The sequence below is a fragment of the Varanus komodoensis genome, unplaced genomic scaffold, assembly GCF_004798865.1.
Source record: "Varanus komodoensis strain SLA01 unplaced genomic scaffold, ASM479886v1 scaffold3, whole genome shotgun sequence".
Lineage (NCBI taxonomy): Eukaryota > Metazoa > Chordata > Lepidosauria > Squamata > Varanidae > Varanus > Varanus komodoensis.
The window spans coordinates 61,565,855-61,578,272 of record NW_025335761.1 but is presented as its reverse complement, the minus strand read 5'-3'; the positions used below and the strand labels follow the sequence as shown (position 1 = coordinate 61,578,272).

At 47.2% G+C, this 12,418-nt stretch overlaps 1 protein-coding gene and 1 non-coding gene across 7 annotated transcripts in view; both read right to left on the bottom strand.

Moving 5' to 3' along the window:
• The window catches only part of KTN1 (kinectin 1), a 109,044-nt gene extending 108,944 nt beyond the window's left edge, over positions 1–100 (bottom strand). For 4 of the 6 annotated variants that reach the window (XM_044437261.1, XM_044437267.1, XM_044437268.1 and 1 more), the window contains exon 1: positions 3–100. The gene's annotated coding sequence lies outside the window, so the exon portion shown is untranslated. The remainder of the gene's footprint in view (positions 1–2) is intronic. The other 2 variants (XM_044437262.1, XM_044437264.1) reach the window with 1 other exon arrangement.
• A 12,119-nt stretch (positions 101–12,219) lies between these two features.
• Positions 12,220–12,292, bottom strand: TRNAK-CUU. The gene has a single exon. It is a non-coding gene; the product is annotated as a tRNA-Lys (tRNA).
• Between the last annotated feature and the right edge of the window lie 126 nt (positions 12,293–12,418).

The following is a 12,418-nucleotide window of genomic DNA, read 5'->3' as shown; positions in this document are numbered from 1 at the left end:
ACCTGAGGGAAGAAGGACCCGCGGCCGGCGGCTGGCCAGGAAAAGGAAGGCGCGGCGGCGGCGCAGTGAGGACCAGGCGGCGACGGCTCCTCCTCACGCGGCGGGCCTTGGGGCGGAGCGGCGGCGGCACGTCCGCGGCGTCGGCCCGATCCGGCGCGGTCGCGCTGCTTCCCCGCGGGCGGGCGGCCCCCCCTCGCCTCGTGGCGGCGGGGGGGGCAGGGGGAGAGGGGGGCAGGGCCCTCTGCACGCCCTCAGAGGCACCCCGCCCTGCTCCTTCATCGGCGCTCCGGCCGTGCGAGGTGGCCCCGGGGAGAGAGTGCCTCTGTGTGTATGTGGAGGGCACTGCCATACCCACACCTGGCCATACTGGTGGATCTCGTAAGAAGGGCAGTGGAGATGGAGACAGGGCCCTTCACGCCCTCAGAAGCACCCCTTTCTTCATCAGCCTACCCACCCATGATCCTGGTCCCCCTAGGTGACCATGAGGAAATCCTTGAATATGTTGTGGGTTCAACACAACTACCCATCCTCCAAGACTGAGAGGTGGTTGTCATTGAATTGTGGACTGCTGTTGTAACATGGGTTAGTATCTGAGTCCAGCCAAGACAACAATTCAGGGTGAACAACCCACAGTAAATAAACCTGTAGCAAACCATGGGTCATTTGTGGTTTCTGAAGCCAGGCATGTCTTGAGTGTGCACTGCTTCTCTGCTTTGGCGTTCTTTTCCGTTACCTTTCAGAAGTGCTGGTATTTCAGCCCCACAATGTGAGAGAAAAAATAACATTTTCCATTTTTCTTGGTATTTTGGTGGGAAGGCATTGTACAAAGCAAATAAATACAATTACTTTGCCAGTCAAGTGAGCCCCCATCAGTCACCTAAAATGTTCCACCTTAAATACAGTCTAAAAATAACTGTTAATTGACAAAAGTGGGACCAAGCATGAAGCCTGAAAGCAGCCTCTTCCAGTGCAAACTGAATGCAAGCAGAGCTGCTAGATGTGACCAGGTGCCCTATTTTTCAGGTTCCTGTTAGAGCAGAGAGAGATAGGCAGCACTTTCCGGAATTATAATTGGGTACATGCCATCTTGATTTCCTCCCTCATAAGAAGAGGCTTGCAGATTCCTGCTGGAAGCCCCCAAAGGAGAGCATGAAGGAAAGGACCCTCCTGCTCATCACTGGTCACCTTGGACTGCCTAAGGATGCAAATCAGGGCATGTTGGAATACAGAAACATCCAGCATTTCCCCAGGTATATAATTTCATAATCCTCTGTCTCAGCCTCCCCCATATCTTCATATAAACCTTACCAAAGTTACTATATTTTGTTAAAGTGTCGCTTGGGGATACCAGTTCCCTGGTCATCTGCTGCCCCCCACGGTGGAGGTCTTCGCATTGTATCAGCATTGCTGGTTTTGCCTGAGAAGCACAGCTGTGGGCAGCGGGCACCTGGGCAACTGCTAGCCCAGAACAGGTTCTCCTAAGCCCCAGTTCTTGCCCCCAGATCCAGAGTGTCCACTGGTGCCAACAAACAGTTTTATTTTTTATTCTTTTAGCTCAATTGCTGGGCGGGGGGGGGGGGGTCAAGGGGCATTGCAGCAGGAGAGACAGGGGTTAACTCTTCCATTCCCATCTGATACACCAACCTCCCCCCACAATATATTCGTTCGCACTTGACAGTGAGCAGGGAGGGGGGATACCCTTTTCACAAAACTTTGGGACAATCTGAGCCAGTATGCAAGATAATCTGTGAAATTAATCTGCAATTATGTGATTCCAGTGAAATGTAAATTAAATCAGTCCTAGCAGTTATTAGTGTGTGCATGTGTGTGTGCGTGTATGTGTATCTCAACATGAAAATTATTTTCAGATTGGTGCCTTATGCACCTGGGCCTGGCATGAATAATGAGCTAGGAAACTTTTGCTTCAAATCAGACCTTGACTGCCAAGTGGCTTTAAACATGTACCTAATGTTTTGACTTCTGTTGGTTCCCCAACCCGCATAACAAGGGGGCAATAGCAGCCTCTCACTTTATGCCATTGTGTAAATACAATATAGATAAATTGACTTGAAATGCATCTATGACATTATACCATGCCTTTTTCCATGGAACTCAAGACAGAGCATTTGGCCCCCGTTCCCATTTTATTCCCACAGTGCTCCCAGGAGGTGGGATTGGCTGGGAAAAACTAACTGGCCCAAGATCTCCCTAATCCTAGTCCAATACAAGGTTAGTATTTCAGATCAATTTCCTATCCAAATTCCTAATTCGCATGGGGTCCCTTCCGATAGTTTTCAGTTTGTATAAGAACATGTTTAATTTGTATCAGAAACTTACTGGAGAAATCTCATTTAGCAGGTTTCCTAAATACAAACTTTATACTGAAATAGTCTTTAATATTCACTGATGTATGTGCTCCTGATATTTTCCTGTTTCATGTAAAATATCCCTTGTGCCCTTTTGATAGGTAAGAAACTGATAATACAGCATAAAAAGACAAACACCTCCTTTAAAGAAATGGATTGAACACCATACAACACATTCCATATTTGAATGTTTGGCATATAATCCACCTTCAAATTGACGCTTATTTAGAAAAGTGGGCTGCTTTCATTGAAGCTACAGTACAACTGCTCGGAAGATGCATGCATTCCATACCCATCTGTGTATGAAATGTTTAAAATATGTGTTTGCAGTTGCCCTTGGGCACCATCCTGGTGGTACCCACAGCCGCTGGAGGTCCCACAGGTGCCACAGCTCCTCTGGGAACCATATTGGGAACTTCTGCAGTCGGAAAATTGAATGCATTTATGAGGAACAGTGTCGCAGGAAGAGGCAACTCCAACACTGGAGTGAGAGAGCAAAAGAAGAAAATGCAAATCAGAGAACAGAAACCAGAAGCACAATCACACAGCTACAATAAATCTGTCATCAGCTCACACTTCTTTTGATAAAGGCTACATCCGAACCTGGAAAACTGAAGTCAGCTCGTAAAGAAATAGGGACCCCACTACCGCCTGTTTCCCTCCATAAAGAAACCACCAAGCACATGGGGAGTTTTGCTCACTCCTTCAAACTTAACTCTTCCAGCTTCTGGGAAGCCAAAAACGTAGGACTAAGTTTTGGGCTTACTAGGGAAGTCAGGCAACTGTTTTTAGCTATCTGCGCTCTGCTTCAAACTTAACTCTTCCAGCTTCTGGTAAGTCAAAAACTTGGGACTAAGGCAACTATTTTTAGCTATCTCCCAAAACCTTTTGTTCTTGAAAACAGTGTCCTTGTTTTAGAAGTGACTTCTATGACAGTGGGATGCTGCAGGCGTCCAGTGTGTTGGCCAAGATAACCTTATAGTAAGCTGCCCCCGGGGAGGAAAGAGTCCCATCCATGCTGACTTTTGACTGGTCCTATGTAAGGAGGCTATCTTCCAAGAGCTAAGACTTCCCCAAATACCTCTTTGAAATCAAGACGGGGTTGACTTCTCATGACAGTGATAAATTAGGATAAAATATTCCTCTCTTCTCTAGCCTCAGTAAATTTGTCCTGCAGTGTCATCTTGCTGCACTGGGGAAAATCTTTAAGTAGCTTCAGGAAAGCCTTTTAGCGGTGGCAGCCAGGCTGTGGCTGATGTGCTGTGAGAATGCTCTTAGACACAAATTTTCTATGTGACTTTGCTTTCATTGGGGCCCTGTCAAGAATGTCATATTAAGTATCTTTTAACATCCTGCTCCCTTAGCACATCAGTCCTTTGCTGCCCAGGAAAGGGTTCCCTCATGCTGAAGCACGAGTGCCTTCATCTTCGAAACACTGGGGTGTGCTCTGTTGTGAGTTGTGATGGAGTCCACCTTTGGCAGGAGAAGGGTAATGACTCTGCCAGAACTGAGACTGGCCTTCTGGAGGAGCCTGGCCAACAACAGTACTTTCCTCACTGTTATTGGCCGCTTTTTAAATCACCAACAGAATGCTACTTTAGTCTGACTTTGATTTTTGAGCTGCACATCCTTTGCCCACACTCCTTCCCCAGACTGCACATTTTGCGTCTGGCCGCATATTTTTTAAAAATGCAGACCCTTCCTGTCCCAAACAAGGAGCCCAGCTCATCAGCAGTTCATAAAGGAAATATTCGAAGGACGGATGGATGGAGGAGAGTTAGAACGAGTGAGAATGGAGTGAGAGATAGAAATAAGGTGTGACTGATGGCTTCAGTGTTGATTAATGTTAGTCGCAGTGACTCATCAACTCGAGCTTAAGGGGGTCAGACCCTACGTTTCTTTTACTTACGCATAAACTTTAGACTGCAGGACACTGTAAGCTGGAGTTGGGCACAGACCAAGTAGAGTAGGAAAACTGGTATCTCAGTGCCTATGTAGGGATCTCCCAGTTCTCCAAATGTCGTGGGAACATGTGTTTCTTCTTACACAGGTATTATAATCCCATATAAAGAATACTTCCATTCACTTCAGCCTTTGGAATGATGCAAATACCACTCATAGAACATTTCAGTTTTGGGCAACATGAACCCTCGCTCAGCGCTAGTGAAATCGTTCTGCCCTGTTGATGCATCTTTCGCCGTTACCTATTCGATTCGTGGATGTCATGAAGCTCCCTGGGTCACTTCAGGCCAGTCACAGACTCTCAGCCTGACTCACAGCACTGTTGTTGTGAGGAAAAATGGATTGGAAGAGAACTGTGGAAGCTGCTTTAGGCTCCTCACAATGTTTTGTAAAACATTACAAAGAAGTAGCATAGCTACACCTGTTCACATGTAAAAGAAATCACGAACTGGTTAGTGCAGAAAAGTTTCGCATGATCTGGCCATGTCGATTCCATTTCTTCTTTGAATTCCACTGTGCTAACAAAGGACACATTTGGACAATGCAAATGGAAGAGTAACACCTGGCAAATGAGTTGTGTCTGATGTGCAAGCACACGGTGGTTAGAGCCGGCCTCCTCCTTACTCCTCCTGCTGATCCATGAGTAGCACCTGCTGGCAGCAATAGGAACGGCAGATGTTAAGGGCTAGAGCAGTGGTTCCCCACCGTTTTGCCCTTGTGTACCCCTTGGCAGCCCACAGGACTGACCGAGGTGCCCACTTAATATACACCGGTAGCGGCGCAGGAGTCCTTGAATGTCGATGAAGTGGGGGACAGTGAGAGCTGAGCCTGTGAGGGGCGTGCCACTGAGAGTGCTCGCACACATCGCTTGGGGAGGAACTCCCCGCCTTTCTCCAAAATAGCAAAGCTAGGGATTGGGGCTTTTCTTGAGACTCTGTAATGAAGAAAGGCTGCTCTGCCACTCATAACATCCAATCCATTGCACAGCTTTTTATTATTATTATTATTATTATTATTATTATTATTATTATTATAACATTTCTATGCCGCCCCTTGCCAAAGCCTCGGGGCGGCTTACAACACAATAAAATACATTGAAATACAATAGAACATAATAAATTACCATTAAATACAAAAATACAAAAAATACACTGAGTTACGAACATAATAATATAAAATTAAAATTATCAGTATAAAATAAATAATATAGGAGGAGAAAACAGTGTCTCATCTTACACTGTTGACGAAGAAGTTGCCTCTTCCTCCATTATTCAGTTTGTTTGTTTGCATACCTCTTAATGCCCTGGTTCCTATCCCGGGTTGGGAATCACTGATGTGGAGGGATGGCCCGTGGAGATCCCAGGTCCTGCTCTTTCGCTGCAGGCTACAAGAGGGACCTCAGGCTGTTTCTCGCGCTACTGGGGATATCGCGCTTTCAGAGCCTGAGCTAAATCCAACATTGCATGTGCTGGTTTTTCCTTTGCTCTCCTCCCCACTGCAGGAGCAGCCCCCAGATCTGCCTGGAAGTGGCTCCTACTCCCATGGAGTGGATTTGGGGAATGCAGGAGCAAGCAGCTGGTCTGGGGAGAGGAACCCCATTTCTATCATGTGGGTGGCCAGCTAACATCGGATCTGTCACTTTATTCTTTTCGGCACCTGGCTAAAACCTTTTAATTTTCCCAATATTTTAAGGTTTGACTGTTATTTCAATATGGGGTTTATTGTTGACTGGTTAAGAATTTGATTAGGATGCTGTGTTTTATTTTATTTTGTCTTACTGTTAAACCGTCCGGAGACTATGGTAAGGGACAGTCTAAAAAAGTTTTTACATAAATCAATAACCAACCAACCCCTTGGTCGTTTCCGCCAGGTTTTCTCCACAGCTGCAGGGGATGCAGATGGAAAATAAATGGAAGTCAATGGGCCCATTTCCTTCTGTCTTTGCTCACCATAAAACATCTGTTGGCAGAATGATCCCATGGCCAGTGCCGGATTTACATATGGACTGAGTGAGCTGCAGCCCTGGGCCTCATAATCTAGGCAGGCCTTGGCCTCTTGCTAATTTTTTTAAAACACCATTAATGTTATTTCGTTTGTAACAATAAAAATCAGGAGCATACCTAGGTAAAATACCATTTTCTAGATTAAAAGGGATAAAGAAAAGGAATAAGGTCAACAATGTCCCAAAATCAGTTTTCCCTGCACAGAAAATAATAAACTGCAACTTACTGATTTTAATGATATAATTGATACAAAACTCAAAAGAAACTGTTCTGACTTTGCTATGATTCTCCTATGAATGTTCTGTGTGAATGTCTTCATTAATGCCACACTTTTGTAAACTTATTAAAGGCAATACATTTATAAACAATCTTTTTATTCATGCAAAAATTTCAGCGATGTTCTGCTTTCACTGAGTAGATAAAGAAGAGAATGAGGTTTTGTTCCTCATGATCAGCTGCTATTAAGTCTGGGCCTCCCAGGGCCTCCGGGTTGCTTTAATCCAGAACTGCCTGTGGCCCCTTTTTTTGCTGCCCCTGCTCAGGCTCTGGAAAAGACCGCTGACACCAGAACCGGGATGTGGAGCACCCACCCTCCTCCTGCACAGCCAGTGCGACAGCAGCACACAGGTGTCTTCGCAGGTTGCAAAACCAACCTCAGGAAAGGCATGTAGGAGGCACTGCAGGAGTGGGAGCGGAGGAGGGAGGCGCCACCGAGATGCAAGATATCCAGGTGGATCATCAGCTTTGTCCCCTCCGGCTCTGAAGCCAACATTGGCTCTCCAGCGGTTTTACAGGGCAGGGGGCAGGCAGAGTCGACTTCTTTCTGCAGTCCTCCTGGTCTGCGTAGGATGCCGTGAATCCCCCGTCAAAAAGGGCTCTATGCATCTCCATAGGATCGCACACTAAAGAGGTGTAGAAGCAGGGCATGCCCAGAGTCTGGATATTTTCTGGTCAACTAGGTCTGGTGGGGAAAGAGCCGTGTATGTGTTGAGAATGGCAGTTAGTAAACTGTGGAATTCACTGCCATGGGAAGTGAGGATGGCCACCAATCTAGGGGGGTTGCGAAGGAGCTTGAGCAGGAGGAGGTCTGGTACCCATCCTGGACGGATCCTGTGGGCAGCTGGTTGGCCACCGTGTGTACTGGGAGCTGGAATGGCTGGACCTTTGCTCTGATCCAGCAGGGCTTGTCTTAGGTCCTTATAGTAAATAATAATGGCATAGTAAATAATGGCATACTCCAGGAACATGTTATATTATCCTGCCTCTTTTTTTTTTATCTTCGATTTATATCCTGCCTTTTTCCTACAAAGGGCTCAAGGCAGCTTACATCCTTCTCCCACAACAACCCTGTGAGACAGGTTGGGCTGAGAGTCTGTGCCTGGAGTGAAAATGACTGGAAAACACTGAAGAAGCCTCAAAAAGATGTCAATTGCTGTAAAGGACCCACAGACTTCCATGAGTGAGGGATCATGAATGGACCATAAATGCCTCATGAAGAAATGCCCTACAGTACTTAAAGAAATTCAGGTGGCAGAATTTAGGCTGCAATCCTGTGCCCCCCTCTTAGCCACCCCAATATGAATCCCCCAAACACACACATCAGTAAAGAGCTGGTTAGAGTGATTGATTTAAGGTGCATTCTTACACATGCAGTAGGGCAGGGGTCTCAAACTCAACTTACCTGGGGGCCGCTGGAAGTAGAGTCTGGGTGAGGCTGGTTATTCCACAAAAAAAGTATTTGAGTATTCCACAAAAAAAGGATTTCAAGTATTCCAAAAAAAATACAACTGATCCAGTCTTCTCAATCTTTACTAATAATAATTCAGAACATGAACGGTTCTTCAGAACATAGGCTTCTCTTATTTCCTCCTACTCCTTTCTGCCAGAGACCTGACAGCGCTTCCTCTTACACAGCTGAGCCACATTTGGCTTGAGGGAGGAAGCAACTGAGACCCTCAGGATGGCTTGAAGATGCTCATCAGTAAGTTCGGACCTGAACTTTGACTTATTAAAGTTCATGGTGGAGAAGAGCTTTTCACAGAGATAGGTGCTCCCAAAAAGGCACATGGTCCGCTTGAACATCCTGGAAAGCTCAGGGAAGGTAAGGGGCACGTGGGATGAGCGACCCACCACCACTGTGGTGGTCGGCCTTGGGTGGCAGCGGTGGTGGTGGGCCGCTCATCCCGTGTCACTCCCGGAGGCTGGCCCGGGCGCTGCCGGCGCTTTGAAGGCCGCAGGGCCCTCCCCCGTGCCCCCCCATCCCGGCGCACAGCTTAGAGGGAACGTTGCACCCAGGGTAACGACTCACGCAGGTGCGTGTGAGAAAAACACGCGGGCCGCACTATCACTAAACTTTGATATCAAGTGGGGGCCACAAAATATCGTCCCATGGGCCGCAATTGGCCCGCGGGCCGCGAGTTTGAGACCCCTGCTCTAGGACCTTTTTTCCTGTACAAACATGCATAGAATTGCACCCATAAGGGAATGTTGATTGATTGAAAAAGTGTTCCTGGTTGTTCGATCATAACTGGGGCACCTTTCAGATTAGGTGGGATGGGGGAGAGTTCTAGCCATGGCAGAGAGCCAAGCAGCCTGCCTATGCCGTGGTACATGGTACTTTAATCCATGACCCTGCCCCCTCAATGGCGCATCTGTTGGGAAAGCCTCGATAGCAGCCGCAGCAGGGATAACCAGGTTCAGTCACGAAAGGCCCCTTTCGCCTTGAACCTCAGCAGTTTTCTTGGAAGATCACCCAGGACCCCCGCGGTTACTTACGACTGCATGCTAGTGGTTCTCACCGCCAACCACAACATCACAGCCCATGCACAGACACCGTTATAACCTGCTAGTCACATACACCAATACAGAGTGTCAAGTTTCCAGAGAATCTGAGTACAATAGCATCCTGATGTCTTTAGGCATGACATGATGTTCTAAACCAGGGGTCCACAAACTTTTTAAACGGGGCCAGTTCACTGTCCCTCAGACTGTTGTGGGCTGGACTACAGTTTGAAAAAATCAGCTAAAGAAACCCCCAAAGATCATTTTTTCCAAGCGAGTCCAAAAGCTCCGAGGCGGGCTGGATAAATGAGAAGGGTGGGCTGTATCCGGCCCCTGGGCCGTAGTTTGAGGACCCATGTTCTAAACCGATCGGAAATACTGGCAACAATAGCATGGAAAACATTACTGATTGCTCTATTCATAGGTCAGTCTGGCAAATTCTTGACAGTTCATTTAGGTTTGATTTTATAACACAATGGCACAAAGAAGCAACGTTTTTCTGCCAGGATTTATCTAAATTTTCCCAATACATCTTTACCCAGACTTAGAGAAGGGAAGATTTTTTTAATGGTCTTCCCTATGTCACCAGGAGAGCATAGGATATGGTGCCAATCAGCACTCAGCTTCAGCATAAAACCTCCAATGCAGCAACTCCATGCAGAGAGTCCATGCCCAGGTCCACATGATCCACTGCCGCTTTGTCGAATTGTGAGAGTGATTTTCATAACTACCGTCTGGCTGCAGCTTGTCATGTCGCCTGGACCTGAGTGGCATGGCCTGCCAGCAGAGGGCAGTGCCTTCCAACAACCCCTGGGCTAGGGGAGGGTTACTGGGAGGTTGTCTCCCCCTCCAAGAAGCCATGCCATCTGGGTTCGGATGATTCCACAGCCACACCCAGGCAACGATGATGGAAACTGCGCCTTGTGCAAGCTACGGTAGGTTGTTTATATGGCAGAGCATGTCAGGCACACTGCCCAAGCAAGTCTTGCCGTATCATCCGAAGCCGGTTGGCGTGGCTTGTTCGAGGGACAGGCACCCACCGACCAGAAATGCGCGCAAGGAGAGCCAGGACAGAGCACTCCACACAGGTAAGCAAGGAGAGGGGTAGCCCCTACTGCACAACAGACCTGCCGAGACAGCCACTTATTTCCAGTCCCAGCATCATGTGACTCTAGATTTGTTCTGTCCAGTTGTTTACGGTTCTCTTCCCGATTCATTCTTTTGACTTGTGGTTGTTTGTTATAAGACTGCACGTAGGGATGGTCTGTTTTTTCCTGTTTCCAAGTAGCACCAAGGAGGTTGTTGTTGTTGTTGTTGTTTGTTGCGAAGTCGTGTCCGACCCATCGTGACCCCATGGACAACATTCCTCCAGGCCTTCCTGTCCTCCACCATCCCTCAGAGTCCACTTAAGCTCACGCCGATTGCTTCAGTGACTCCATCCAGCCACCTCAACCTCTGCCGTCCCCGTCTTCTTTTGCCATCTATTGTTCCCAGCATTAGGCTCTTCTCCAGGGTGTCTTTCCTTCTTATCAGGTGGCCAAAGTATTTGAGCTTCATCTTCACTATCTGGCCTTCTAAAGAGCAGTCAGGGTTGATCTCCTCTAGGACTGACCAGTTTGATCGCCTTGCGGTCCAAGGGACTTGCAGGAGTCTCCTCCGGCACCACAATTCAAAGGCCTCAATCCTTCGGCGCTCAGCCTTCCTTATGGTCCAACTTTCACAGCCATACATTGCAACTGGGAAAACCATAGCCTTGACTATACACACTCTTGTTGGCAGGGTGATGTCTCTGCTTTTTAGTATGCTGTCTAGATTTGCCATAGCTTTCCTCCCTAGGAGCAAGCGTCTTTTAATTTCTTGACTGCAGTCCCCATCTGTGGTAATCTTGGAGCCCAGGAAAATAAAATCTGTCACTATCTCCATTTCTTCCCCATCTATTTGCCAGGAAGTGAGAGGACCGGATGCCATGATCATAGTTTTCTTAATGTTGAGTTTCAAGCAAACTTTTGCACTCTCCTCCTTCACCTGCATCAAGAGGCTCTTTAGTTCCTCTTCACTTTCTGCCATGAGAGTGGTATCATCTGCATACCTGAGGTTGTTGATATTTCTCCCAGCAATCTTAATTCCAATTGGTGATTCATCTAGCCACCTTTCCAAGGAGGTAGGTATTTCATTAATGGACAGAAATAAAAATAAAGATAAATTGTACGAGCTTCCCACATGCTGGCTGGGAATGATGGAAGCTGCAATCCAACACAACAGAGGGCAGCAGATGAAGGTTTGGGGAAGGCTGACTTGTATGAACTGTAAGGTACGGGATGACAAAGTGGGAACACACATCATACAATATCAGAGCATTTCATAAGAAAAAGCTTTAATTTCACTCTAGTTGGCAAGAACTGAGAAGCCTATTGCTAATAAGGTTAAGACCAACAATAACAAAAGATGTAAATGTAAATACATCAGAAACAGGAAATTATCTGGAAGCAGTCAGATAACAGAGGAGTTAAAGATGAAAAGGAGATGCTAAACCAATTATTCTTGTCTGTTTAAAGTACAAAAGATGTATGTTAGATTCCCACGCCCGAAGAAATATTTTTAGGAAGGAAGTTCCAGAAACTGAAGCCAAAAGTTGGTGACAAAAGTTGAATGATAAACTCAGTGGTAGCTCAATGATAAACTGAATGCCACTAACTCAGTGGGCCCTGATGCCATCCAGCCCAGAGTTAAGAGTTCAAATACTGTATGAAATTGCTGATCTTTTAAGGATCATACAGAACATGTCCCTAACAGGCTCCAATGAAGGGATGGGATGAGATGGGCAGTCACTCTCAGCAGGCTATTTGCAGCTCCTGCGTGTTGAAGGGCACAACTGCTCCCCTTCCCCTCCCCCTCCCCCGACCCAGGTCTCTAAGTTTGACCTATGTAGCAGAGGAATGGAAGAGGCCAGTCTAACAGGGGTGTGAAATTGAGTTCACAATCCAATGAGTGCAACAGGAATTGTTTCCAATTAAGCGCGCATCGAAGGCAGCTTTTGGCTTTTCCGACGTAAAGAGGAACTGATCCTGGGACTGTCTTTTTCAGGAAGTTAAAAAACAAAAAGCTTGCGCCCAACGTGGGGCTCGAACCCACGACCCTGGGATTAAGAGTCCCATGCTCTACCGACTGAGCTAGCCGGGCACTAAGGAAGCAGGTTTACAGAAGCGTCTTTGGTACGTGCCGCACGCATGCGCACTGCTCTCCCGCGGTCCTTGCAATGACTCGGCGGCCTCCTGTGAGCGTGCACTACACGCAATGGTGGCTCCA